This window comes from Atractosteus spatula, chromosome 5 (assembly GCF_055471065.1).
Source record: "Atractosteus spatula isolate fAtrSpa1 chromosome 5, fAtrSpa1.hap1, whole genome shotgun sequence".
Classification (NCBI taxonomy): Eukaryota; Metazoa; Chordata; class Actinopteri; order Semionotiformes; family Lepisosteidae; genus Atractosteus; species Atractosteus spatula.
This window is the reverse complement of record NC_142710.1, coordinates 3,998,302-4,011,032: the sequence shown is the minus strand read 5'-3', so window position 1 is coordinate 4,011,032 and position 12,731 is coordinate 3,998,302.

Here is a 12,731-nt window from a genome sequence, read left to right as displayed (position 1 = left end):
GCCAAGGGGGAAATTTGGTCCTAACACCAGGATAACTCCCTGCTTTTATCAAGAAATGTCCCCATTACTATACCGGGGCATTAGACCACAGGGTGAGTGCCCCCTGCTGGTCCCACTAAAACCTCTTCCAGCAGCAGCCTTAGCTTTCCCAGGAGTCTCCCATCCAGGTACTGACCAGGCTCAACCCTGCTTAGCTTCTGTGGGTAGCCAGTTGGGGGGCCACAGGGTGATATGACTGCTAGGCTTTGTATGTTAATAAAAAAACATAAGTAAAAAAGAAAGTGATCAAAATATTTCGATTTAGAGGTCTTCTTGGGAGGCCAAAGCTAGATAGGTATAAAACACGTGGTTACTGGGTTATACAGCTGAAATGCAATGGAGCTGATCAGTGGAAAGCCTTGATCTGAGATATACTGTAAATTTTGACTGGCTTCAATAGTTAAGATAATCACTACCTCGTGCAATGAGCCACCTTCTGCACAGTTTATATTTCCGTGCATTTTACAAATTTCCTTCCTGTGGTTGGGCAGGAAATACACTTAATTAGTACTTCAAAGCACAGAGCAGGCTAGACATTTCCATTCTCTAGCATCCAGCAAACCACAAACAAAATGAAGTAGACTACAGGGTATAATTTCAACTGTGCATTTTCAATTACAATTACATAACACCATTCACAAGGTGGCAGTATGTATTAGTACAGTACTGTTAATTCCATACTGTACCAAAATTTCAGTTATGTGTTAAAGAAAACTGTTGTGATTAATTATCCTGATGGTAATTTACAACATGTTACTTACATAATATTGGAGAAAAGCAATTAAATATCCGAACAAGCTCCTTTGATTTAATAAACATGTTTCACTGTACAGTGGTACTGACTTGCTTATTGCAAGAAATGGTTAGCAAGGACACCCAAAATTATGCTCACTAACAAAGGCCTTTAAGTCTTCACAGGTACTCTGATGTTCACCTGGACTGATAGTGTGTTCCATCAGATCACCATTTGATCCAGGTTTCTAACCCTAGCATGTAGCTAAAAGTCAGAAGACAAAATCAGTCAGTTTTACTAAGCCTTTCTAAACATGGAAGAAAATGAACTGCTCTTCAAACAAAGAAAGTTTCTAGTGTCCCGTCTTCTGGTCATCTCAGATTCCAGGACATTGTCATTAAGAAAAGAGTGTTGACCCTGGTGTCCTGAGTGCTGGTCAGTACAGATCCCAGGACACTGTCAGTAAGAGTAGGGGTGTCCTGACTGCCGGTCAGTACAGATCCCAGGACACTGTCAGTAAGAGTTGGGGTGTCCTGACTACCGGTCAGTACAGATCCCAGGACACTGTCAGTAAGAGTTGGGGTGTCCTGACTGCTGGTCGGTAGAGATCACAGGACACTGTCAGTAAGAGTAGGGGTGTCCTGACTGCCGGTTGGTACAGATCCCAGGACACTGTCAGTAAGAGTAGGGGTGTCCTGACTGCCGGTCAGTACAGATCCCAGGACACTGTCAGTAAGAGTTCGGGTGTCCTGACTGCTGGTCAGTACAGATCCCAGGACACTGTCAGTAAGAGTAGGGGTGTCAACCCAGTGTCCTGGCTATCCCTCACTCTGAGCTGGTACAATAAGTCCTCCCTTATGCTCTTCCTAAAACAATTTGTGAAGCAATTTCCCAATGGAGTTTTTAATGAAAGTTCGGGAGGAATGAAGGCAGCCGCGCTCATTCGACACAGCTGCCGCAATTCTCACTAATCCTGACGTAAGCAACCGGTCTCCATAAATATCAAATGTCACTCTCTCCTCTTCCTCGTTTGTTTTCTGCATGGTTTGTCTTCGCCTAGCTCGAATCCGTGCTCCCTTCTCATGGATCTACAAATCCGCCGCTCCGATGAAGACCTTTTTGCAGCGCAGGAGACTCTCCTACCCTTCTCGTCCAGTCCACCCCCCACAGCTCCCCTCACCTCCGGCTCATCGCCTCCTTCAGCCGCCGTGCCACATCAGCGCCGCTCATCTTCCAGCCAGTCCTCACAAGATCCAACTCCTCGCCGAAGACTGCGTTCCGCCGTCGTAGTCCCTCTCTCATTACAAACCCAGCCTTCCCGTTCCTCCACGGCAAAATCTCCAATTAACCCCCGCTTCTCTCGAGGATGTCCCTGCCGCCGCGCTTCACGCACATCGGTTCCCCCTTCTCCTGGATCATCCCTTGCGACTTCCAACCGGACCGTAGCAAGCCTCCAGAGGATACCTCGAAAACACGGCGTCCATTTTAAAAGAAACGCTTCCAAAAAAAAAAAGCTTGTTTTCCCTGTACTTCACCGCAGTCTACACAAGGAAACATCAACTCCCCAGCTTCCCCCGGCGCCCTCTGATGACATCACCCGCGCTGCCGCCACTCATCCCAACGTGAGGACCCCGAGGCTGCCCGCGCCTCTGCCTGTCGCATCTTCTGTCTTGTCTTGTCCTGATATGTCCGTGTCTGTCTCTTCCCCCAAGCAATCCATCCCTCTGCTGAACAACTGCACCCAGCCTCCTGCCCTAATCTCCTTGCTGCCGAGTCTAAGGCCCCAGGCTCACGCCCCCCCCCCTTCTCCGCTTAATCTAATTTCTGCACTCTCCTCTGTCTCTACCTCCGGCGTCCAACACGGCTCAAGCTCCGCCAGCTTGGTGCCTTCGGCCCCGGTTTCTTTTCTTTCGGCCCCCGCTGCTGTCTCCACGGCCCGAAGGCCAGCTAGTAAACGACCCCCAGCTCAGCCAGCAGGCGGCCCTTACCCTCCCCCACCCCCTGGCGTCCAAGACGACTCGGCAGCCTCCTCAGTCCTTAACGCAGCCTTTTGCCCCTGCTTCATTTCCTCAACAGTCTTCAGCTTCCATATCCCAAGCCACCGAGCTTCAGGCCCCAGATCCGTCAAACCCCTCCTACCACAATCTGCTTTCCGCTCTTCTTCCCTCCTCATCTTCTCCCTTCCCCGGCGTCCAACACGGCATCCGTCATCCCATGCCTTCGGCCCTGGATTCCAATCTCCCCTTTACTAAGGACTTTCCTCTCTCCGAACAGCCGTTCCTCTCCCAGCTCCTCCTAACGCACTAAAGTTTAGTCCTCCTCCCATCCCCTTTTCACTCCGGCAGCAAATTCTGAGGCGGACGCCAATCTAGCTCACCTTCTCTCTTCCTCCACTTGCAACTCCGATCCTAGAACAGCCAACCGCGGCTCGATTTCCGTTACTCTCAAATCTTCTGACCCTCACTCTGCTTCAGTCCTTCGAATTTTAGACTTCTGCTTGGCTTTCAGCATTTCCCACGACATCACGTGCTCCGCCTTTCCCCAACGTCGTCAGGAACTCGACGATTACATGCACAGCATCCCCGATCTATCTGTCCTCTTCGAGGGCTCCCTGTTCTACGATTACCATAAGCAGTTCTTGGCCGAGGCCGCTGCCCGCCTACTCCAATGGAACCAGCACACCTACCGGGGAGCCCTCGACATCGAGCTTTACTGCCGCACTTTCACCGGTGTCCAAGCTCTTTCCTGCGACTTCTGTTCCTCTTGGACACATTCATCAAATCTTTGCCCAGATACCGTCCGCAAGCCCAACCCTGACTCCGCCCCTTCTCCCCCACAGCATCTATTCTCCCGCCAGGTTCTTCAAACCTTCCCGGTCCAAAGATGTTCGCGGTCGCCCCATCGTGATGATCAGAGGCCAACAAATTTCCAACATCTTCAATTCCTCTACACGTACCACCCCCCTTCGTCGCTTCCTTCACATTTCCAGCTTCTGCGGCGAAGCTAATGCTCGCTCTGCCTGCCCCCGCCGGGCCTTCCATGCTCGCTCCACCTTCAGCGTTCCCAAATGACTACTGGCTTTTCTGTCTGCCCCAATCGACATCCCCGCTCTTGCTTTCGGCCTGCTCCGTCACCCCGACCCCTCTTCCACCCACATCTTACTCGACGGCTTTTCCTTCGGATTCTAACCAGGCCCGTGCACACTTCCTTCTTCCTTCGTCTTTGCAAAAAATTTGCAATCTGCCACCGCCGATCCCCACTCCGTTGATTCCTTGCTAGCATCCAAAGTCGAGAATGGTTTCACGATTGGCCCACTTGACTCTTCCCCATTCCCTGCATACCACATCAATCCCATTGGTATAGCGGTCCGTCTGGGCGCCTGGCTCGCCAAGGCCAACATCTCCAGTGCCGTTAAAGTTATGCCTCCTGACCCAGACCTCTGGCACCTCTTCGGAGTTCATCGGCGGTTCATTCTTCTCAGTCCGCCTTACCTTCGGACGTAGGAATAGCCCAAAACATTTTCGGTACCTTAGCCGAAGCTCTCGGCTGGATCCCATCGAATAACTAAGAGCTTCCTTTTCTCGTCCACCTTCTCAACAATTTCCTTACCATAGACTTTCCTCACACCCCACCTGCAAGAGCCTCCACCACACTTCTTTCCGTTTTTAGGAAACTAGGGGTACCCCTTGCCATGGACAAAACAACTGGCCCCTCTCATAATCCAATTCCTCGGGATCACCCTCAATTCCATCAATTTCTCCGCTTCCCTGCCTCGCGACAAAATCGACAAGATCCAGATGTATATCTCTATCTATTCTTCCGCCAAATTTCGCACAAAGAGGGAACTTCTCTCTCCGCTCGGCCACCTCAATTACGCCATGCGTATCATTCCTCAAGGACGGTCTACCTTCTCGACCTCGCCTCTTCCGTGCCCTCTCTTTAGCACCACGTAAGCCCTTCAGCCAACTGCAAATCCGAGCTCAGGCTTTGGCAGCTTCTCTTGGCCAACTTGAATGGCATCTCTTTCCTACGATGACCTCCTCTCTGACACTGAGGATATCCAGCTTTTCACAGACGCAGCCCCCTCAGTCGGTTTCGGAGGCTATTACAAAGGCCAATGGTTTGCGGCCCCTTGGCCTCCTGATTTCTCTCCAATCCCTCTCACCAACCAGTCATCAGGCCTTGTTAGAAATATTTCCAATTGTCGTTGCTGCTTCTCTTTGGGGCCACAATTGGAAACAAAAACCGTCCTCATCCATTCGGCCATCCATGCAGTAGTTCATATAATCAACAAAGGAAGGTCTTCATCCCAATCCATCATGAAATTCCTCTGCCGCCTTAAATGGATTTCTCTCACACATCAATTCATCTGCGTAGCTGCTCACATTCCAGGCCACCTTAACGAGATAGCTGACTCTCTCTCTCTCTCTCTCTCTCTCTCTCTCTCTCTCTCTCTCTCTCAATTCAGGAACTTGGCACCAGATGCAAGACTGAACTCGTGCACAGTACCTCCCTATTCAGAACTCGCGTTCCTCTGAATCATCCTTTCCATTGCTATCTCCAGCTGGCCCAGCAAACTATCCTCTTAGGGATCGCCCCTCGAACTCTCAATTCTTACTGCACTGCCTGGAAGGGCTTTCAATCCTTCCACCTCTCCGCGAACAAGATTCCGTTCTTTCGACATTCTCACCGTATCGTCCTTCGTTCGCTATCGTAGAAACTCACTCAAGGTAAGAGCATCCACCGCCAAAGTATACCTGTGCGGCATCCACTCCTTTTCGGCACGATCTGTCCATCCCTTATCCACCCTCAAATTACTCTCCTTAAAGGCTTTCAGTGGCTTGAAAAACCACTTCCGAACCTACGCGCACCACTTACCTCAGCAATCCTTGAATCCTGCATCTACGTTGTCAGGTTACCACTCGCCCTGGGTCGACCGCCCTCTTGAATCTTTATTCTCGTTAGCCTTCTTTATCTTCCTAAGGTGCTCCGAAATTACCGCTAATTCCACATCCTTCGATCCTTCTTCTCAATCCTGCTTATCCAACATCTCCATCTTATCTTCCGAGACGCTGACCTTCTATCTCAAGAAAAGCAAAACCAACCAACTCGGATCCGCCACTCTCATCTATTATTTCAAACTCTGTTCCTACATAAGCCCTTTCGAGCCTCTATCCCATTACGCACATCTTCGCACCTCCGCCGGAGCTTCGCCTACTGTCCCTCTGTTCGCAAACGAGACGGGCCGTATCATGATACCCTCCTAAACAATTCTCCGGATCAGGGGCCGCATCCTCTGCCGCTCGCTAAGGCATACCCGAGTATCTCATCAAGCAACTCGGCCGTCGATCCTCTGAGGCTTACCATGCACACATTAAAACTAACCCCAGTATCCTCAAGCAGGCACTTTCTCTCCTCAGCTGAATTGGGCCCAATAATCTTTTGTTTTTGTTTTTCTGCACTGGTGACTGGGGGTCCCGCTTGGTTCTTTTGGGGGGGTCCTATCCTCCCCGTCCGACGGCCGGGAGGTTGGCCCTCAGCCAAGCGGGTTACGCCAAATCTCCACATCACAATAAACGATTCTAATTTCTCCCAAGCTTTCGGCTGCTGTCATTCCTCGTGAAATGGAGTTTTTAATGAAAGTTCGGGAGGAATGAAGGCAGCCGCGCTCATTCGACACAGCTGCCGCAATTCTCACTAATCCTGACGTAAGCAACCGGTCTCCATAAATATCAAATGTCACTCTCTCCTCTTCCTCGTTTGTTTTCTGCATCCCTCCTCCACCCCCTCTCCACCTTTGCAGCTACCCCATTGGTCGCATGGGGGTCCTATCCTCCCCGTCCGACGGCCGGGAGGTTGGCCCTCAGCCAAGCGGGTTACGCCAAATCTCCACATCACAATAAACGATTCTAATTTCTCCCAAGCTTTCGGCTGCTGTCATTCCTCGTGAATTTATATATAACAGTGATCAAATACTTCTGCCCCTCTCTCAGGCCCAGAACTTCTCTGCAGGCCACATGAGAGAGAAAAATTCCTTAAGGATAGCAGTGACCACATCACACCACAGTGACACACGCAATCAAAACTCAGACTGGGCTGACTGTAAACAGCTTTTGAGTGATCACATTTTTTATTTTGTCCACTTCTGGGAATGTCCAGGGCTCATCTCTTCTACCTTAGCTTACAAGACATCCTGCCCCCTTTAGGGGATGTACTGGAAAATGTGACGTGTTACTGTACATTTGTTTTGTTACTTGTTTTTACGTTCTGTTTCTCTGCAAACCAATCAGGCTTTAAAGGCAATCAGTCTTATCAGTCCGCAAGATAACTATTGTCTCACGTAGTACAACTATTAATGCTATCATAAATGTAACATATTCAGACAAAATGTCAGACATTGCAGGTCAGAGCAGAATTGGTTCGGCACTTTGGCGACATTCCAAATTTAGTTTCATACTGCAACATTTTTGTGTTGGCTATAATAAGTTTTTCTTAAAACAATTGATCTCGGCTGTGCATTTGATTCACAGAGAACTAAAAAACGGGAACTGACCAGGAATAACAAGTGAAAACAGTACCGGCACAGTTTTAATAAATGTTACTTAATTTCAAAAAGACCCCAGGGATTACAGTATGATCTTCTAACAGCAGCTGTATTTGAAGTATTGCACATGGTTGTATTAAATGGCTGGACGTGAAAGAACTTGGCAGATATTAAATTGGCAGATATTAAGAGTGTCCGTAAGAATTATCTACACAAAATGAGGTTAATTTGTGTCTTTTTTAGCTAAGGTCTTAGTTAAGGTGTTGAGGAGGGCAGCGGGTCTAAACAAGATTGAGCTTTCTTGTCTGAAATTACATTTCCCAGAAGGTCCTAAGTCACCTGACAGGCACAGTAGGAAGAAGAAAATTTTTCGGATCAGATTTAAAACCTGTCACGCATTCAGCACGCTCTGACAAACGCCGTCACATTCCCGCACTCACCCACTTAAACAGACGCTCCCACCGCAAGGAGTCTTCCTGTCGCGCCCGGGAGCGTTCAAGACGGCGTTCAGGTGGGAGGCGAACTTTGGAGGCTGAGGAGGAATTTGTGAGTTTTTCCATGACTTTGTTTTTTTGTGTGCTTTTTTTGACTGCAGAAATATTGTAACAGGAATTAACACTAGTTGTTTAGACTTCGGTAATAATTTGTTTTAAAAAAGCTAAGGTAGCACTGGGAAAAGAAAAGAGAGTGCTGGGTCATCGAAAGGGAAGTCTAAGATACCTCAATCGTGTATGTATAGCACTACATGAAAATCAATGGCAACTAAAGAGAAAAGTGAAGCAGCTGGAGGTGATGTGGAAATAATAATGGAGATGCACTCGTAGGCGAGCGCTTGCAGCCCGAGTGAGACTCGGCTGCCGGAGGAAGAGCTGGAGTCCCTGCCCAGGACACCCACGAAAACTCCGGCGAGCTGACGCTGGAGGAGCTCCAGACCAACATCTTCAACATGATGCCAAAGAGCATGGCTGAGCTGAAGGAGATGATTAGATTGAATTCAGCAGGAATTGAAGGTCTTAAAAAGTCCATGTACTCTGTGTTTAAAGAACGAAGTAAAAGTTCTTAAACGAGTAAATACTGAACAAGAAAAGCAGATTAAAGACCTTGAACTGAAAGTGAACGATGCAGAAAGATACCGTCGACGGTGGAATTTAAAATGATTTGGATTTAAGGCGGAACGAGATGAGGACTTTGTTGCAACTGTGAAGGGTATCTGTAAAAGGATCCTTGCCAGACCAGGACGAGGTGGTATCGGCCATTGATACTGTTCACTGGGTCTGGAGAGCCAACATGTCTGGACAAGTGCGCCCTAGAGCGATCATGATCCAGTTTACAAAGAGGGCGGCGAGGGACATACTATGGCGAGCGGGGAGAGAGAATGAATATTTGAATGGGAATAAACTGAGATTTGCAGAGGAGCTGTCCACCGTGGACAGGAGCACCAGGAACCAGCTGTGGCCCCAGGTTGAAGCTGCCAGAAGAGAGGGGAGGAGAGCCGACTTTGTGGGAGCGAAGGCCTTTGTGGATGGGAAGGAGATCCGCTCCCAGTGACTGCTCAGTTAATGATTATGTTTGATTATATTTATTCTAGCAGCATATACTAGTGTTTATTTAGTGTCTAGTGTCATTTAGTGTTTGGAATGTTGTAGTCCTGGTTTTTGAAAAACTCAATACAGTAGATCATCTGAGAGTTGTTTGCCTTTGTGTACTTTCTGGGCTCTCGCTAGTTTCTGACCTCGTTTCTGCCTTTGCGATTTGGATTTGTTGTCTCGATTGAACTGTCCCAGCCCGATTTTTGACTTTTGCCTGCCCAGCAGTTTTTGATGATTAGGATTTGCGGTTTTGTAACATTTTCTATAAGGACTTCCAGCAACGGCACGGGGAAATCGCCAGCTTGAGCCCTGCACAGGGTCATTATTTAATTTTTTTAGCATAAACGGTTGCTAACAAAACCAGGGAAAAGATATATTGGGTTAGGGACCAGAAAGCCACAGCAAAATGAAGTACATAGGGAAAGTTTATTAATTAAGAACAACGTAAATATTACAGAACAGGTGAGATCTTTTTTTCTTTCCAAAAAGAAAGGTTTGGAGTCAGTAAATTACTAATCAGCTTAGCTTCCTAGCTTGTTGGAAAATGGAACAGAAAGAAGTTTAATTTAGAGCACAAAGAGCAGCTTAGGCTTTCATTTAGTTTGTAGCTTTTGGGTTTTTTTTCCACACAGTGAAATAAAGAGGTTTTGGGCAGAAGCAGATACGAAACTGGCGGGTATATTTTTAACTGTGTCACTTGCATTTTCACATAAACGATGGCCACCCCCATTGGTTTCTGTGGTTGTCAAGAATGAGCCTGGTTCCACATTGAGGGCATGTTTTCAGCTGGGGACCCATCAGGGTTCATCACAAATTAACCTGTAGTTGGAAGAGGGCAGTGCAGAAGGTTGCCTTCACATTGAAACTACCCGCTTCCTCCTTCCTAGAATTATTTGGTACAGAAAAACCCTGTTTTCATCACATTGTTTTTAAAGCTAAGGAATGTTCTACTTCTGGTCTTCTTGTATCTTGGGTGTGTCTTATCTCTCAGAGCTGGTTCCCACTCTTGTGGAGTGTGTTGTTAAAGACCCCGTGCGTGACGGTATGATCGGGAAGTGTCTGGAGAAGCACATCAGGGAAGGTCGGGTCAACAGACAGGGGGGACAGTGGTGATCCGGTGAACGGGGAAATGAATCCAAGGGAGATCCAATGTCCAATGCCGGGAGGTCCATCCGAGACAAAAGACAGTTAAAAACCAGAAAGGGGAACTGGGATCAGGAACACAGAGAGATAAAAATATAACGGCACTGGGTGTTCCGGGCCTCGGACTCAGATGGTCAGGATGTCTGGGGATAAGGCCCGTGCCCAGTAGATAGGCGGGCCTTTAGTCATCAGTCTGCCAAAGCTGAGCCCAGAACTGCGGAGACCTGGGCTTAAATAACGAAAAGGGGGACAAGACACAGGTCCAGGTACTTAAATTAAACATAATGCAAAAAAGGCAGGAGCGCCCTCTAGAGGAGGAGCAACGACCGTGACACAGAGGTCCGAGTGGGGGAGAGTGGCGGTTTGGAGAGCTGAGTCCTCATCACACTACAGTGCTTCGGCTTCATTCTTTCGGTAGCATCACCACAGCGGGAAGAGGAGGAACCGTTGCCTTTTTTTAGGACCTGGCTGTGATTCGTGCGGTGCGAGGCGAGAACAGGGACATGGGGACAAGCTCCTCTGAAACTCCCGCCTGCCAGAGAGTCATGGCTCCAATTGGCACGCGGCTTGACTCTGGCATAAACCAGAGAGGTGTAGCTTATCTGCGTAGGCTCCCCCCATTGCCCTTCAATGGAGGACAATATGCGATGTGGCAGCATCCCACTGAAGCTCAGCAGGTGTGAGTCTGGTCAGTACCTGGATGGGAGACTCCTGGGTAAAGCTAAGGTTGCTGCTGGAAGAGGTGTTAGTAGGGCCAGCAGGGGGTGCTCACCCTGTGGTCTGTGTGGGTCCTAATGCCCCAGTATAGCGACGGGGACACTAGACTGTAAAAAAGGCCATCTTCCTACATATGAGATATAAAACTGAAGTTATGACTCTTTGTGGTTATTAAAAATCCCACAGTGTTTCTTGAGAAGAGTAGGGGTGTTTTACTGGTGTCTTGGCCAAATTTACCCCTGTTCTTTACCAATCATGGCCTCCTAATAATCCCCCTCTCTAAACTGGCTCCATGACTCCCAACTGAGAGCTGGTGTGTGGTGAGAGTACTGGAGCATCTTTCATGTGGGGCTGCACACTGGTGGTGGTGGGATTCCTCATTACCTGTAAAGCACTCTGAGTGGAGTGTAAGTATAAGTGCAAGGAATTATTTATTATTATATGATTTCAACACGTGGCAACCTTCATTAAGAATAGGTGTTTTGGAGATGCTCCACCATTTTGGCTGGGAAGTAAGGATCCTCTTGTGGAGTGAGCAGTTGATCAAGCTGGAAGTGGGAAAAGCAAGGAAATGACCTCATGGTGGATCATGAGTACAAGTGAAGGAGGTGAGGGATCTCTCGGATGCTGTCGTCCCTCTTGAACTTTGGTTCAAAACTCCACGCACACATGGGAAAAAAACATAAGTATAATGCAGGAGCCCTCTGTGACTCAATTCTCCATTAACTTACTTTCAGACTTGTATACTTGGTGTGTTATTTGTAAATAACTCTTTCAAACTGTCTTGGGCAGTGACTTGTCCTTGTGCTACTGAGCACAAGTACTGTAAAAACTCCAAGAGAGTGAAGTTAACACAAGGAGTGCCAATAGAGTCACCGGATGTGTTCCACAATAAGGACGCCAGTTTATTTGTCTGTGACTGTATTTTTTTCATCTTTGTAGAATAAGTCTTATTGGCTTTTACAGGTTTTTACTAACTCTGACAACTTTTTCTGCTGTTTTCTTTAGTTGCTGTGGCCCTGAGACTTGCTCTAATTTGAGCCACCAACTGTACTTACAGTAACTCCAAATGGTATGCCAGATTTGAACTATTTGGTTGTCCTAGTGAGCGGGATTTTGCAAGGGGACAAACAACACGATGCATTAAAAATTTTCAGACACAACTTCCATTTGGATGCCAGGAAATCTTAAGTGGTTGCAATAAAACAATGACCTATAGGCGAAGGCCACATTGTGTACTTGTGCCATCTTCCGCAGATTGCTGCACGCATATAGCTCAGGATACCTTTTTAAGTGTTGGCAGTACCATGCACACATTTCAGAACTTAAATCCAAATATGATCAGTTACAAAGTTCCCTACCTGATCACTTGGAAACTAGAACCACACACTCGAGTGCAGACAACTCCTCTCCAATTCTTTGTGTTCTTGCTACTGTAGCTTTAGGGGTCTCAGCCTGGGTGCACAGTGCTGTCGCTGGGTCACAGTGTGAGAGAGGCTTCAATGACATCAGCAACTCGGGAGCCCCCGTACTGATTCCCCTCACTTTCATTAGTACCTGGATTAACAAAGGCTTAGTTTGTGAAAAAAAAACACTCACCAGCCTGGGTGAACACTGTGGCCTTCACAAAGATGGAACAATCCACTAACTCTTTTATGTCCTTTCCAATGTCCCTTTAGTTAAGGTCACTGTGCCGGCTGCCAGCTTGGAGACATCAACCAATTAGAGTGAAGCCTGCATTTCTGCCCACCCCCATGCAGATGTCCTCATATATGGCACAGTCAACCTGAGATTCGAATTAAGCTGATAATAACATGGTGTTTTCATGGGGTCAGCAGAATTATTTACAAATCCAAAAAAAGTTGACTTGGTGAGTGAGCATGGGTTAGATACTTCTAGCGTGAGCTCTTAAGTTGCTGTGTTACTGGATTGTCAAGAAAACTTATTTTTTAGATCACTTGGAGCT